Raw genomic sequence first — 18,367 nt, 5'->3', positions numbered from 1 at the left:
TGTTCCAAACTAAACCTTTCAGCCAATACAAAGGACAGTATTTGTATTCACAGATGATTCAAAATTGGATGATCTAGTAAAGCCTATGTCCTGGTTTCAGTTAGAACAGAATTAATTTTCTTCCTAGTAGCTGGTGGAATGCTGTGTTTTGGCTTAGGATGAGAAGAGTGCTGATAACACCCCGATGCTTTAATTGTTGCAGAGCAATGCTTATACCAAGCCAAGGACATCTCAGCCTTTTGCTCTGTCTTGCCAACGGGCAGGCTGGGGGTGCAGTAAGAGCTGGGAGGGGACAGACCCAGGACAGGTGACCCAAACTAGCCAAAGGGGTATTCCATACCATCTGATGTCATGCTAAACAATATATAGGGGTGGCTAGCCGGGGGGAGGGGGCCGGACTGCTCAGGGTTAGGCTGGGCATCGTTCAGCGGGTGGTGAGCAATTGCATTGTGCATCACTTGTTTGTACATACTATTATTAGTAGTACTATTATCACCATTGTATTATTATTATTGTTATTATTATTATTATTATTATTATTATTATTATTATTATTATTATTATTGTTATTATTATTATTGTTATTATTTTCCTGTCTGATTAGACTGTCTTTATCTCAACTCACGGGCTTCACTTTCCATTTCTCTCCCCCGTCCCAGAGAGGGAGGGGGAGGGTGAGTGAACAGCTGCGTGGTGTTTAGCTGGCGGCCAGGTTAAACCACGACAGCCTACTACACAGAAAATTAATGTTTTCTATCCCATTGCAGCACTGCATTACAGAACTTGATATCTTTTCTGAATAGTAGTTTCTTTCTTATGTTATTTGGAAGCCAATTAAAAAGTATCATTTCCTGATGCTCCACAGCAGCTCCCACAACTAGAGGAAAAAGGCACCAGACACAGTACAAACAAGCAGAAGAGAGATTTCAGTAGTTAAGAAAATCAATGTACCTCAATCTTGAGATAAACTATTATTCCCATTGTGGTTTTTTTGTTGTTGTTTGTTTGTGTATGTTTTTTTTGTTGTTGTTGTTGTTTGTTGTTTTTTTGTTTGTTTGTTTGGGGGGTCCCTTTTATAGCTATTAACAAAAAATGCAGTATATTTTAAAGACATAGTATAAAAAATGTTTTACAGGAAAGGCCAGGTTCCAGCAGATGCCTTCCATATGCATGCAACATTCAAAATAATTATCATACAAACAGCATTATTTCTATAGTAGCTATTTCAACTTCTGCTTTCATTTGATGTAAATTTTTGCACAATTCTCAAAAAATTATAACTGTTTCAAAAATACTTTTTAAACCCAAGAATAAAATAGATACACTGTATGAATTTAGAATATAAAAGCATAACAAAAAATAATTTATAAATGATGCTTTTTGTAGCCTTTTTTCTATTGCAGTTTCTGTTTGAACTTTAAAATGTTACAAAAAAATAGTATTCCAAGTTTTGTCTTTCTATTTGACATTAAAAAACATTATTACCTTTTCAAATTGATTTGCTTTTAATCAGAAAAAGGCCTTTCCATACAAAGGTTAAAATAAGACTCACATTAGTCAAGCATGCAAACATTTCATGCCATACTTATTTTGCCAAGGACATAGAAAAGGGAAAAAAGACCATTGCGAGCAACATTCAACACTCAATCCTTTTATCTTTTTTTTTTTAAACAACAGAAATAAATAATAAAAGAGAAAATCCAAATTTGATGGTTTGAACTTGCTATTGAAAGGATGACTAGTATGTATAAATAACTGATGATTTTTAATAAAGTTATTAAAAATTAAAAAAAAAAAGTTATCTGTAATACACACTGTGAACAGATTGTTAAGAAAGCACCTAGAAATTATGGCTACATCTGCTGTCTCCTTCACTGTGATGCATCTCTATACCCAAGCAGGTGCATCAAAAGCCCTTCTTCTTCAATGAGCGATATGGACTAGCAAAGGCCAGCTATATGTAGCTGGTATAGGTGCTTCTCTTTTATCATTCCTAATGAGAATTTGCAACACTTCTATTTGCCAGACTTTTCACCGCCCAATGCTAATGACTATCTGAGTTAAAGCAGAGTTCACATCAGTTCACCTGAACAAGACTTGAATGTCAAATTAAAAAAAAAAAAAAAAGTGTTTGTGGTTTCTTGTCTGACAATAGAGTTACTCCAAATTTGAATAGGCTAGGCTGTATCTTAACCTCACCACAGTCAGAAATTCCTACAGTACTTTTCTTGGCTACAATAAAATGCATGTTAGGTCAAATGAGTAAATTTTTTAATTTCTTAATTTTAAATTAATGTAATATTTACCATTATAAAACACCAAATATCTTTTTGTATCTAACTCTGCCTAGTATCACAATTTCTTTCACTTTTCAATCATTTTTGTTGCTATTAAATGATTAAATTGCTATGTTGGACAAATTATTCTATGATCTGTAGACCTATAACTAATTTTATTGTAATTAATTAACAGCATAAGAATATTTGTCCATGGAAGATTTATATCCATGCATGATATGGCAAGTATTTTATAAAGCCTTTGAGGAACTGGCAGGGTGAAATTAAGTACATAAGTATAAGATTTATTTGTTTAGATGCTTAAGCATCTGAAGTGGTTTAACCTTTCTATTAGCTTCACAGTTTAAAGAGGTATTATTCAGCTTCATGAGCCCTGTTGATTGAATAGTGAAAAGTTAAATGTCCTGAATAATGCCAATACCCTGGCTAATTAGGAAACATTTCTTATTGGTATGGCAGATGACTGTTGTGCTTTAAGCATTATTATTAATTATAGTGTTAGCTGAATATTTGTAATCACTTCAAAGTTAACCTTTGTATTCTCAGGAGATTTTTCTTTATGAGAGTCACTCAGAACCTGAGAGAGAAACTAATTAGTCAACGAATGATAAGTGCAGAAGGAACACAAATTAATTCTTTGTTTACTGCTTCATGGCTCTACCATATAATTTATATTGTAATTAAAATTTGTTTTACATTGTAAAAAGAAAAGTATATAATTCAAGGATAATAATAGTATTTTAGAGTGATACTGATATTTCATTAGTGCTGTCTATTCCCTGGCTATAGAAGTTGAGAGGGAACCTTCAGGTAGTTCTTTGACAAATAATGGACTTTTCTGCATCTCTTGACAGAGTTCAGTTTTAAACCCACATATGCACAGAGAGAAACATTTAAGATAGAATACCTGAGATCAAGCCTGGCTGACCTCCTTCATCCAACTCCATTTGACAAAAAGCTGTATGCTTGACATTAACTTGCTGCCTCTTGTTGTAAAAGACATTGATTAATGATGTCATCCTCTCAAAGAAATACCCAAGGCCAGCCCATTAATCTAATTACTTATGTAATTAATTATGTAATGAAGTCAAATAAAATACATGAAATTGTTACCATATCCTATGCAATAAATATATTTATTATCTATTGTATTATAGACAAATTCTATTAAAATGTGAATTTACTGTAAAGGATTATAATGTTTTGAATATATTAAAAATATAAATAGGCTTATACCATTAGGGAAAAAAAATGGTAAGTTTCTGCTAGCCAACGTGACCCACAGTCCAGTTCCCACTGTTACATGTGCTCAAATTTAAGTGCAGGACTGTATCAACTGAAGATTTTTTAACACTTTGAGTCCCTTACTACACATCCTATCATTTTCATACAAGAGATATTTGTGCTATCTTAATATTCTCAATAGTTAATATTTCATAACATATGAAAATTTATTTTAAAAACCTACATCTTTCTAGTTCCACTAGACAAGCTTACAAAAAGGTATGAGTCCAACTAACAGTCCAAAATCTGTATCTATACTGCCCTTATTCCTCCTTTATATACAAGACAAAATGGATGCTATAATTTGGTTCTATTTTTTTGATAGGGACAATAGATAAACAACTGAAATGTATGAGGTGTAACATTGCACATCTGCTGCCTGGACAGATAATAGTTTTGCCATGATCATTTCTGAACAGATAACATACTGAGAACTCTTTGCTACAATCTACTTGGTGGCATGGATTTCTGCTCACAGAAAATCTCTGGTATTTTCTGTTGGGTTCAGACACTTCTAACCTACAGCTGTTCTTCAAAGCACACACACACACATCCCCCTCGTGGTTAACTTGGGACCAGCAGCTGATACCACATCACAAGGCAAAGCAGGACTTGTAGCTGCTAGAAATAATTAAAAGCTAATTTTCAGAAGCTCTATCAGCAAGGACTCACTGCAGATCTGGAGAAGTTAATAAACATTTAATGAACACACTTCTGATTTTTTATTCCAGTTTATGAGCCTTCTGTGGTCCTTTAAGCCTTTTGGCTCAGCCCTTGGCTGCTGTGCAGACTTTTCAGTTGCATGATCAAAATTGCACCAGCATTTCTGTTTCATGACCAAAATTTCACAAGAATTTCTGTTTTGTTCTTATATGTCTACTTTTATATGTCTTGATTTTTGAAATTCATGCATGGACTTCTCTGAGAGACAACCGGGGAATCAGGCCCAGTCAGCATGGTTTCAAGAAAGGCACATCCTGCCTGACCGACCTCATCTCTTTTAATTTTCCAAATAGGTAGCATACAGATGTTTCCTCACATCTTATTTCCCTGATTATATTTCCTTAAATCTAATACCTGTTAATAGCACTATGAAGTTTCAATGTGGTTCAGGGGGGGGCGGGGGGGGGGGGGATAGCAACGGAAGAAAGAACCATTTTTCTTAAGGGGAGAACCATTTGCTTTTTAAAAATTAAAAAATTAAAAAAAAAAAAAAAAGAATAATAAATTTTTTGGAGTTGACCAAGGCACAGTTTGTCAGAACTAGCCCCAGAAATATTTATATTTCTAGTGAAAGAAAAGTGACAAAAACAATCAAGCACAGTTATCTAGGCTCCCTACCTATACATATGAATAGTGATCAATGTTTACAGGCAATTGTTTATGTTACTTTGAGAAACATATCTCAGAGAATTGTGAAAATTGATGTCCCACCTCCGTATCTTCACTGTCTATTAAGGAACCTTACAAAATTAATAAGATGGGTAAGTGAATTTTAGGTAACCATGTACATGTGATCATTCCCATGTTATTTAAATGTTATCAAACATTCTGATATTTTCTTCAAGTGAAAGCTGCAAATGATTTAATTTTGTAATAAATGTTTTTGAAATCTTCCTGACATCATAAAATATTTAATTTCAAATGAAAATGTATTTCTCAGTCCTGCTGAGACAAAATTTGTCAGCTTTAATCTTAATAAAACTTCCAGAATATAAAAATATAGGGTAAAATTGTTAATCTCATAATTCCCTTCCTCCTTTTATCTTCATGCCTGCTTTGCTTGACCTGTAGTTTCTGAGCTGTAGTTTACTGATTATTTCCACCTTTCAGGTGTGAATAAATCTAGTCTAGAAACAAATTATAAAAACTAAAATTTTAAGTCATTCTCTAGATTCAAATAAAGCACATAACAATCTTATTTTCAAAAATTTTGAGCACCAAGAAGACTTGCAAATATTTTATATCCAGTCCCAAACCAAATCTTTTCTTCTATAGAATAGATTTGTGTTAGCATAGCTAACACCTTCAGTTTAAGAATACTAGCCTGGCTACACCTTTTATGTGGTAGATTTTTTATAGAAACTTCACAGTCTGCCTGGGACCTCCAGTCTAGTTCCCCTCTATTGAAGCTCCCTTGAAATAAACATTTAATAAGGTTTTGATGAACTTCTGCTCTCTGCACGTCATCTGACCACACACCTATCAAACTACTATACAAAAGGACATTTTCCAACCTCTTATAATAAATCCACAATAAATGTAATGACCAAAAGCTACAATCACAAAAGAAACAACAAATAAAATATTAAGAGTAAAAGGGGGGGAGGCAGGGGAGAGACTTAGGAGAGATGGACAGCTTTAAGAAGCAATTACATCAGACTACATGATGCTTGAGGACAGAAACATTCAGGCCCAGTCAGCATGGGTTCATGAAAGGCAAGTCCTGCCTGGCCAACCTCATCTTCTATGACCGGGTGACCTACCTGGTGGATGAGGGAAAGGCTGTTGACATAGTCTACCTAGACTTCAGCAAGGCCTTTGACACAGTCTCCCATAGTATTCTCCTTGAGAAGCTGGCGACCCATGGCTTGACCAGGTACACTCTTTGCTGTGTTAAAAGCTGTCTGGACAGCTGGGCCCAGAGAGTGGTGGTGAATGTAGTGAAATCCAGCTGGCGACCAGTCACCAGTGGTGTTCCCCATGGGTCAGTGTTGGGGCCCATCTTTTTTGATATCTTTATTGATGACTTGGATGAGGGAATTGAGTACACCCCTCACTAAGTTTAAAGATGACACTGAGTTGAGGGGCATTGTTGATCTGCCAGAGGGTAGAAAGGCTGAGGCCCATGGGATGAGCTTCAACACGGGTAGGTGCCAGGTCCTGCACTTTGGCCACAACAACCCCATGCAGCGTTACAGGCTTGGGGCAGAGTGGCTCGAAAGCTGTGCAGAGGAAAGGGATCTGAAGGTGCTGATTGATGCTCGCCTGAACCTCGCTGGCAGTGTGCCCAGGTGGCCAACAAGGCCAAAGGCATCCTGGCATGTATCACGAACAATGCAACCAGCAGGACCAGGGAGATGATCATCCCCTGTACTCTGCTCTGGTGAGTCCACACCTCTAGTACTGTGTACAGCTTTGGGCCCCTCAGTACGAGAAGGACATGGAGGCCCTAGAATGTATTCAGAGAAGGGCTACAAAGTTGGTGAAGAGTCTGGAACACAAGTCCTATGAGGAGTGGCTGAGTGAAATGGGGTTGTTTAGTCTGGAGAAGAGGAGGCTCAGGGGAGACCTTAATTCTCTTTACAACTACCTGAAAGGGAGCTGTAGGGAGCTGGGGGTCGGCCTCTTCTCATAGGTAACTAGTGATAGGACTACAGGGAATGGCCTCAAGTTGCACCAGGGGGGGTTAGAAATTAGGAGAAATTAGAGATTAGAAATTAGAGATTTCTTCTCAGAAAGAGCAGTCAGGCATTGGAAAGGGTTGCCAGGGAAGTGGTGGCATCCCTGTCCCTGGGGGTGTTCAAGGAAAGGCTGGACCTGGAGCTTAGTGACATGGTTTAGTGGGTGACATTGGTAGTACAGGGATTGTTTGACCAGATGATCTTGAAGGTCTTTTTCAGCTTTAATGATTCTAGGACCTTCCTAAGAGTGCAACACAAATCCACTGGAGCTAAAGATCCAGTGGAGTTATTTCAGTTTGCAGCAAAGTAAAGAGAGATGGGTCACAAGGACAGATATCAGAAATGTTGTTAGAATACAGTCTGATTCTCTGAGAAATCAAAGTTTAAAAATGTCCTGTAGCTACAAAATTCTACCATCTTTTATTCAGAATGGGAATAGGTGCCATTTTACAAATTCAGTAGATCAGATTATTATTGCTTTCTAAGTACCTTCCTAAAATAACCTCTCCTTTCCAATAGCCTTCAATGTGTTTCCATCCAGCTGGAGCAACTTATGCCTATTTTCTTCTAGTCAAAGCTGCTTTCACAATATTTTGATTATTCTTTCTTCCTCCACATATTTGATGTTTCTAATTTAGCTTGTTAAACCAGGAATGAAAGTAATTAGTTAGTGGAATCAACTGATGTGCAATTTAAAGTAATTTGTGGTTTTATTTTAAGGATATCTGCTCGTATATCTCCTGAACCTTAATTGGGCCACTGGAGAGGTTAATTAAAACTTTGTAGATTAATTAAGCAAATTCCATCCACTTTTCTCTAATTTAGTAATTCTCAGTTAATTTCATTCTATCAGTTGCACTAATGTGTCTATAATGTTTTTTAAAAAATATATATACTCAAAAATTTAAGTTGATATAAGATAAATGTTCTTTTACTCTGTAGACTAAAAAGATGGAAAGCTTGTTTTAATTTAAATTTCATCACTGTAAGTGCTGTTGAACTTTATTTTTCCTCTTTGCTTTTCTTTCTACATCAGATACATACATACTTCCTGAATAATTTTCAAGCTTACAGTGAACTTAGAAATTACTTTAATAAGAATGAGGTCATTGCTGGACTGCCCAAATGAGAGACACAGTTAAGAGCTTCTACCTACATCTTTGGAACATGTTTTAGGGAGCTGGAGAAAATGCCTCCTATGTTCTGTCCCTGTGATGAAAGACAAGCATGAATTGTGAAGCTTCACCTTAAAACTTTTTGAAACACAGAAATTGTAGCCAGAATATGAGTGTAATATTATCAGTGCAATGTAAAACTGTGTTTATGTTCCTATACTTCTGTCTCTACTGGATATATAATACTGTGCAACATATTATACTTAGAATCACATTTATATTTCTATATCAATTTAGTTGCTCAATAGCATATTTACCAATCAATAAGATCTAGATCCTCTTCCCTGCTAATTTCCACTCCTGTTCATATTACAATTAATCCTCTATGAGTACTAGATTCAACAAAAGCCTGAGGCATCTGAAGACACCCTGCCATGAGCTAAAATTCTTAGTTAAAAGGTTAAACTCATTAGCTGACATCAGAAAGAGATAAGAAAATCAAAATGGGATTCAAAGTGAGCAGTGAAATGAGCAGGATACAGGTAAGAACGGAGATGTTTTCTAAATGACAGCTCTCATGCAGGGTTGCTGGGAGGTATTGGTGTCTAGCTGCAAAATATTGACTTGGAATAACCTACTAGGAATGATGATTATAACTTTTTTCTAAAGAGCTGAGTGTTCAGCTGTGCTCATGTGGTGCACAGTTTTGTAAAAGAGGTATGGCAGCGTTCACTGTTCCCACAGGCACAGCCAGGAAGGTGGGGCCCAGGGATGTTGCCCTGATTCTGGTGAGCAAACTCTAATGCCCACTGCTCTTTTCCCAGGAGAATGCCATTGCCACTGAGACCACATTAGGGTCTAACTGATTCTCCAACTGTTCTGCAAAGCTGTGCAGCAAAGCACCATTCTCTAAGTCAGAAAAAAACGATCCATGTATGAGGAAGAGTTAGGACAAGATACTGTACAATACAGTATTCTCTTGGAAAATTAATCCAGTTCTCCCCCCTTGTAGGGGTTTTATATATATTATACTCAATTATAAATTTTATAAATTTTATAAATTATTTAAAATTATAATTAAATGATATTTTAATAAACAAATTATACTTTTATTTTTTAATATTTTTTATTTTTAATTACATTTTTTGAAATTATCATTTTTATAATTAAATTATATTTTATAAGTTAATTACAAATAAATTAATTATATTTTAATAAATTATATATTTATACTAAAAACAAACAAACAAACAAGCAAGGAAAAAAAAAAATGCTCATCACAACCAAAATGCAGGTACTCTAGGGAATACTTATATCCCAAAATGGAAAAATGATGTAGTTATGGCCCTTCTGGGGCTAGGTACCAAGACTGCACCCATTTGCAAGTTCAGAGTTATATTTAGACATTAAGTTTCAATTGACTCCCACTTCAGGTGCCTGATTACTCCTGATTACCCCTGTAATCAGGTCCTTGTTAAATATTTTTTTCAACTTTTTGTTAGCATTTCTCTTTTCATATCAGCTTAGAACTTCCTTTCCATCAACAATGAGCTATCTAAAAATAAAAACAAAAATCTTAGAACACTTTTAGTTCAATTATGTAAGTATTGATCATGACTGATCCTAAAATCAATCCTTAAAATACTCCACAGATAACCTCTCTTCCCCGAGATTTCATGCTTCATCACAGCATGTGCTATTCTTCTCCATTATATGATATTATAGAGTTCCAATTCTAATTTGACTAACATTTTCCAGTGATGAAACAAATCAAGTATGCTGGTGACAGATAAATTAGATTTACTACCTTTCTTTATCTAGAAAGCTATTTTATTCAAAGAAGGATCTCCTATTATTTCACATGTGAACTGTCTTTGATGAACTATGCTGTTTTAACCTACTTTCTTTTCACTTTCATGTCAATTTACTTTCCTCCAAAATAGTTCTGTAATACTGCACGTTCTATTTTGAAAATCATCTACTGAGTCTCTAGCTGCCTGTGTTACTGCTTTTTTTCTCCAATTGATGCAGTGTTGTTAGAGGTTCTTCATTAACAAGAGCTATTCCCAACTCACAGATTTGTTAAAAATACAGACTGACATACAATTTGAATTCACTCCAGGTCTTCAATTCATGGTGTGTTAAATTCTTAGAGCATTTTCAGGTATGGTACTCATCTTTTGTATTTTCAGTTCTAATCAGGTCTACTCTCAGTACCACAATTGTACTGAAAACAGAAGACAATAGTCATTTTATCCTGCTCTGTTTTCCCTTCATCTTTAAATGCCTGTCATCTATGCATTTTACTTCAACCTCAAGCTTTCCATGTTCTACATTATTAGTTTGGTTAAATTTATTTATTTATTTATTACTTTAATTTATTTTTGGAAACAGAAAGTCAACCTATGCTGATTTTTTTTTTAATTCTCATTTTATCTCCAAAGACCTAAAAACGAAAAGGAAAGGACGGATTGTCATTTTGTTTAATTTCTTTTCTATATAGATTTAAGTTTTCAATTATTTTTAAGAGAATGCTTTCTCTAGGATAGTTGGAAGCTTTTCTTTATGATATTTATACTTCCTTATGTGGATCATTCATACATTTTTGTTCTTTAAATTTATGCATAGAAGAAAGGAATTTCATCCAGTAACTGAAATCATCAAGAAACAGCTATTTCTCTTAAATTCTCAGTCAAAATTTAAAGTTATTTTATTTTTACAGATGTTTCTTGAACCTCAAAAAATTAGGTTTTCACGAAGTCCTGATCCATGATCATGAAAGTCTGTATCAGAATCATTTTTGTGTGTCCTGAACAGGTTTAGAAGACAAGAATACCTTGCAAAATGCAATGTCTTCTTTTCATTAAATCTAATCCAGCAGATTAGAGTCCTTGATGAAATAAATCTTCCACTAGTGTCAAAAGAGTTTTGACATGTACCCAGGATTACTCCTGTATCATTAATGTCCTAGTAAGGATAGATATTATTTTGGTACTAGATCAGTAATTAAAGCATTACAAACATTTTTTGGTAGGTTAAGTCACCAGCCCCTTGGAGCTGTGTAGCAGTATTCTGCTGTACAAAACATTGGTCAGGGGGAACATGCTAGTGACAATGTGTTTTTGTTTTTCATTTCACAGCTTGAACATCGTATGAGTTGGCACTGCAATGAGCCACAAATACACAAGTAAAACATTGTTCTAGACTCATCAAAATCAATGCCCCATGTCCATCTATACTGGAAGTAAGAGAAAGTCTCATTAAATACAAATTGTAAGGTCACAGTTGCTATTTCAGTGCACAGCATGCAGTCTTTAAGAAAATATTTCATTTCTTGATTCATAACAGTTTGAATGTACCAGCAAAAATGGAAATCTGATTTTAAGACTTGAGTTTCTGTTTAATCGTCAAATTTTTATTTACTTTTCAGCTCTATTCTTAATATATGTTTGCAGTGAGAAGATATGCTTCTTCCCAGAGGGTGACAGAAGCACTTAGTTCTTTTAATGTTGCAAAACAAAAGGTGAAAACGTGCAAATATGTCAGAAATGGAAAAGGAAGGTTCTTCAGCTAGCTGACACAAATAAATACAAGCTATTCACAATTCAGGATAAATATTAGAAGAAAAATGCTAACTATCAAAAGACAGAGACTGAAAAAAAAAAAAAAAAAAAAAAAAAAGAACTGATAGAAGAAACACAAACATTTTAAGACTTCAGATAAGAGCTTAGTAAGATTTCAGGCAGCTCAAGGACCATCACAAGAATGACTGTCATTTTTCTCCCAGTGCAGATGCTATGACTCAGAATTGTATGATGACCTCAGCAGAATGGCCATGATCTCTAGATTACCAGAAGTTCATCCTGTCACCCAGACAGATGTTACTGTTCTTACATTAGCAGATGCTGCCTTGGGAGTAGAGGGAACTCCACCAGAACCTGTGAAACCTTGTTAAAATGTTTCCTCTGCATTCTGTGACTTGCTGCAGCAGCATAGCTCCAAGGAGATTTATGTCCAGTGTGCAAGTGCTAACTGCAAGTCTCATACCAACTTCTTAGAAGGTATTTAAAGTTACAAAATGGAGCCATTTTTGTCAGGAATTTGCGGGGGTAGGATTAGGTTTGCTTTTTGCTTGTGACATAAAATTTGACAATTCTCACACATCTGTGCACGTGTGTAGCAGCCCTCGGAAGTGATTTTGCTGTCTATCTGTATTCAGTTTACATAGCAAGGTTTTGGTAGCAGAAGGTTGCAGGGGTGTCCTCTGTGAGAAGAGTCCAGAAGCTGTCTCAGGTTAAATAAGGGCCAGTTTCAGTCTGCTCTAAGGGACCCACCGCTGCCCAGAGTCAAGTTCATGGGTGATGCTAATTGTGCTTCTGTGAGAGCAGATTTAAGAAAGGGAAAAAAACTGCTGGGCAGCAGCACCTGGGAGAGAGGAGTAAGAAACAGCCCTGAAGACCCCTAGGTCAGTGCAGAAGGAGGGCAGGAGGTGCTCCAGGCACAGAGTAGAAGTTCCCTTGTGGCCTGTGGAGACGCTCCTGGTGGAGCAGGCTGTTCCCCTGCAGTCCACGGGTCCCATATGGAGCAGATCTCCACACTGCAGCCCATGAGGAGCTCCCGGTGGAGCAGGTGGATGTGGCCTGGAGGAGGCTGCGGCCCATGGAGAGGAGCCCACGCAGGAGTAGGGGGTCTGTGGGGGAGCTACCACGTGTGGGTAGCTCCCATGCTGGAGCAATTTACTCCTGATGGATGAACCCCATGGTACAGACCCATGTTGAAGTTCTTCAAGAGATCAGTTCAGAAAGGATGGTATCCCATGGAAGGTATCCAATGCTAGAGCAGGGACAGAGAGTGACTGTGAAGGAGTGCCAGAGACAAAGTGTTAGGGACTGACTGCAGCCTGCACTCCCTGTTCCCCTGCATCACTTGGGGGGAGGACGTAGAAAAGGGTGGACAGGAGGAAAGTGTTTTTATTTTGTTTTGAGTTTCTCACTGTTCTACCTTGTTAGTAATGGGTAATAAATTACATTAATTTCTCTATGCTGAGTCTATTTTAGCCATGATGATAATTGTCATGTGTCCTCTAGATTTCATTATCTTAACCCTTGAGCCCTTTTCATCATATTTTCTCCCCCTTTCTCTTTGAGGAGAAGGAGTCAGAAAAGCAGTTGTGGTGGAGCTCAGCTGTTCAGCTGAGTAAAACCGCTACGCTTACAGAAGCAAACGTGTGACAACTTGTGCTCAGCAGCATAAGGGGCAATAGGAGAAAGGTACAAGGTTTCTGACATGAGAATGGCCTTTTCTTTTTCCTGTTTTTCAGCATTTTCCAACTATTTTCATTTTGCTAGTACTATCATAATTACACAATACATTATCTTGAATATAACTATAACTTATAAAGACTGTTCTTTTTCATGCAATATTGTTCTCTTAATAACCTATACTGTTAGGTATGTATGCACACAAACTTGGGCAAGATCCCTACAAGCCTATACAGCTCTCTATCACCTAGAGCAGGGCATGGCTGGGTAGCACATTCAGGACAGAACTCTTGAGCTTCTGCAGTGTGGTGTTCAGCAAACACAGGAACTGACATAAGATGATACTGTTCATTCAGCAACAAAAAATACGTACAAAGAAAGGGATGAACTGGAATTCCACATTCTGGGGGCTTGCCTATCTTTTATTACATCTCCACCAAAGCTAGTCAATGCAGGAAAAACTCTCCTGGCATGCAACATTTGTTGCACACTTCTGCTTCCCTCAGTGTTCTCTCTAAGAAGCCACTGCCTGCCTTCTGTTGCCTCATCCTCAGAAGAAACTTTAGTCAGCTCTAGTTTGGTTTGCTGTTTTATTAGGAAGGGGTTCCCAACTGAAGAGGTCTGGGCTTCTTCACCAGCCACAGGTGAAAAAAATAAACCGGTCATTAAAAAGGTAGGATGTTTCTTTTTTTTGTTGTTGTTTGTTTGTTTGTTTTTTAGATTGGTTCGGTGCTGGTTGGTTGGTTTCCATTCCCCTTCCCCCCGTAGTTTATACACTTACTGATTTTTCTAAGGACCAAATATTCACATTGGAAATACTGCTTTTCTGTCTTTTGATTCCTACTGCCCCCCACTCAAACAGCAAGTTTTAATGTAGGTCTCTGAATTCAGACAGAGTAATAAAAATCAGGTAAATTGAGTTAAATCAAATATACGTACAAGATAATAGAATTCTCACTTTAATCTTGAACAATGATGTGATTTAATTCAAAACAAACAAACAAACAAAAAAAAAAAACACTTTAAAACTTGCATTTCAGCTTTATTAGTTTGTCACATAGGAAAATGATACAAATCAATTGCAATTTTATGCATATAAAGAAAAAAAAGAGCTGATACTGTGATTGTGCTCCAAAGCATTCTTTTGAAGCCACCATAAAAAGTGAAGATATATTAAAATATAACATGTATACAAATGGGCTTTTAGAAGCTATTCTTCATGACCGCATGATCCTATTTTGGTTGATTTGTTACTATTTGTTACCTGAAAGATCTTTGTAGTTCTTCTGAGACATGCACTGGCAGAAGTATATGAAACCTCAATGGTATTAAAAATCAATAGGAAAAAAAAATAAAGAGATGACTGGTAAATTCTCTTTTATAAAGCACACTCTTGATCCACAAAGAAATTCAACACAGCCTCTCAGCAGTACAGGACCTCTTCAGTAGGTATGATTCTGAACAGGTCTATTTTAATTTTTAAAATGTTTCAGTAGATTATATGACTTTTGATATTCAGTATAATTCTCCCTGTGTGGAAAATACAGGTCTTGCTTGTATAATTAGACAGTGCTTCAAAGAGAAAATGTATACAAGAAAGTCATTTATTTATAGTCTTCTAAAGTACCATATAAATTAAGGAGATTGTTCTTGGACTTACTTTTGTGTACAGTCCTTAATCATGCAAAAATCCTACAGCTGGTAATTCAGCTTTCATCTGAGAAACTGCCTCTTCTTCAGCTGGTCAGTTTGTTGAACCGCTTGTTTATTTTCTTCAGCATATAAATGTTTCATATTTCAATTTTTGAAAATTTTCTTGTGTGCAGACGTTTGTCATCTCAGCTTACATTTTATATTTTTTAAGTAAATGGGTGATACATCATCAAGACATACTCCTCTTTGTGACTCATTTATCTCTGCATGCAGTCCTAATCACACAAATGCTTCAGCTAGCATAGCATCAGCTATAGTAAAAAGCAAGAACTATCATCTGTGCATAGACTGTTTGAACATCCAAAACCAACACATGTAGTTCCTCTTTCCTATTAGCATTAGGGCATTTTCATTTTTGTATTTATGTTTTTAAATAAAATTATTATCAATATCAATGTACAGTTCAGCTTACAGACACAAAGATTTTTCTATGATGATAAGATTTTGGATTGGCCATTACTACTAAGAACTAAAACAAATTTTGGTAATGTTCTCTGAGTGTTTTCTAAAAATGACAAAATTTGGGGTTATTTCATCCTCTGTTTGGAAGGTGTAATGCAGCATACTCAAACCCTTACAAAATACATTTAAGTGAGATAAGAAATGCACTGAATCTTCACTATCTTTCAATCATATAGTTATTTGGATTAATAGCTTTTTGAATTCATTCAAGTTAGGCAACATTTTTAAAAAGCAAAAGAGCCCAACAAATTGCATTAAGATGATGGTGAAATACTGGGAAAACCAGATAGTTTCTTAAGCTTGATCCCCTTTCACAGAATCACAGAACGACTGAGGTTGGAAGGGGCCCCTGCAGGTCTTCTTGTCTGCCCCCTCCTCATTCAAACAGGTTCACCCAGAGCAGGTTGCCCAACCACATCCAGACAGCTTTTGAATACCTCCAAGGAAAGAGACTCCAGAACCTCTTCAGGCAGTATCTGCAAAAGCTTATTCACCATCACAGTGAAACTTTTTTTCCTGATGTCCAGATAGAAACACCCGTGTTTCAGTTTGTACCTATTGCCTCTCATCTTTTCAGTGAGCATTGCTGTTAACAGCCTGGCTCCATCTTCTTCACGACCTCCCTTCAGATATTTGTACACATTGATGATATCACCCTCAGCTTTCTCTTCTCTAGAATAAAGAAGGCCAACTCCCTCAGCTTTTCAACATGTAAAAGACATTCTGGTATCTGGTATTTCTAGGAATAATCCTCAGGAAGGCAGGAAGTTCTTTTCAGGAAGACATGTTTATGTAAAAATAATGCAGGTGTAATTGGGGGGAGGAAGGAAGAAGATGGTTGGTTTTGATAAAATCTACTATCAGGAAAATCAAAGTTATATGTGCAACAATTTTGATTGAAAGGGAGTGACAGGATACAAGGAATGGAAAACCCATTGAGAACAGCCCTGCAGAGAAGGACTGGGTGGTTCTGGTGGACAAAAAGCTTGACATGAGCCAGCAGTGAGTGCAGCCCAGAAGGCCAATTGCTTCCTGAGCTGCAACAAAAGAGGAGTTGCCAGCAGGTCAAGAGAGGTGATTGTAACCCTCTGCTCTGCCCTTGCGAGGCCCCTCTTGGAGTGCTGCATCCAAGGCTAGGGCCCCCACCACAAGAAGGATGTGTATCTGTTAAAGAGAATCCAGAGGAGGGCCATGAGGATGATGAAAGGGATGGAACACCTCTCCTATAAAGAAAGGCTGAGAGAACTGGGGATGTTCAGCCTCAAGAAAAGAAAGGTCCAGGGTGACCTCACTGCAGTTTTTCAATACTTAAAGGGGACTTATAAAAAGATGGAGAGTGACCTTTTGCTCAGGCAGATAATAGGACAAGGGGGAATGGTTGTAAACTTAAAAAAAAAAAAAAAAAGTGAAATATAGATTAGAGTTTAGGAGGAAAATCTTCACTGAAAGGGTGGTGAGGCACTGGAACATGTTGCCCAGAGAAGCTGTGGATGCCCCATCCCTGGGGCATTTGTTCATTAAAACAAAGTAATTTCCATATTAAACTACATATATAATAGACAACTATCAGATAACAGTCTCATACTGCAGCACACACAAAATGCAATACAAAATACTACATAAAGAATTAAGTCTTCATGATTTAACAGTTTCCATTGTTACGCCTGTTTTGATATGTCTGTACATATTTAATAATTGTTTCTGGAGAAAGTAGATACATATGTCCTTTCCCCTTAGACCTTCTGCTTTGTTTTTCTTTTTGTTGTTGTTGTTGTTGTTGTTGTTTTTGGTTTCTTTATTTACCTATTGAACAACACTGAAATTTTACGTATAGCCAAATGGTCAGGTTTTCTTCTTTTCAAAGCCTAATAAACTCTCCTCTCCCCTCATCTCCTCTCCAAAAAATCTGATTTTTTTTCAAAAGTCTTCTAAAAAGTTGGTATAATATCTTGGTTTATCTATCACTCTCCAACAAGTAGAGGTATATCATTACATTTTTGTCAAAGCTGGATTTACTGAAGGTGAACACAGTTGACATCCATGAGCCCTGTGAAAGCATCTGTGAATGTTATCCTATGTACTATATGAGTGCTCACATAAAGACTATAGGATACATAACTATGTCTCTATCACCTGTCAGTTTCCTGAAACAAATATCTATATGTTGGAAAATATTTATTTTATTGGAAAATATTTCATTTTCTTTCCATTGTTAATCACATCTGGATTTTTTTTCTAAAGCAAACAATATTACTATGTAAAATACGTATAACACTGTCCCCAAATAAAATAAAACCCTTAGTTGGACCTGAATGAAAAAACATGTCTAAATAGTGTTTAAAAAAGAACTAAGTTGGAACAGGCAGTCTTACTTTATTTATATATTTTTTTTACTTTATTTTTTTTTTTTACTTATTTTACTTACATTTTATTTTTTATTTACTTACAACCTGGAACAGGTTGCCAAGAGAAGTTGTAGATGCCGCATCCCTAGAGGTGTTCAAGGCCAAGCTGTATGAGGCCTTGGCCAACCTGACCTAGAATGTGGTATACCTGCCTATGACAGGGGGGTTGGAGTTAGACGATCCCTTCAGAACCCCAGCCATTTTATGATTTATCTCAAATACATGTTAGTCTGAATTTCCAAGTTTCAGTTATTATCCATAAGAATGTTATGTAGTCATGGTCAGTTTTGAACAGCTAAGCATAGGTATTACTTCTCTAAATGTTACAGGTTTCTTCAACAGTTGGTAGATTGTATAAGCTTAATAAAACAAGGACATTTGGTTAGAAAAAAGAAAGAAAAAAAAAAGTTACAAAGTCTGCAAGTG

This window comes from Anas acuta, chromosome 1, assembly GCF_963932015.1.
Source record: "Anas acuta chromosome 1, bAnaAcu1.1, whole genome shotgun sequence".
In the NCBI taxonomy this organism is placed as follows: Eukaryota; Metazoa; Chordata; class Aves; order Anseriformes; family Anatidae; genus Anas; species Anas acuta.
Note: the sequence above shows the minus strand (reverse complement) of the source record.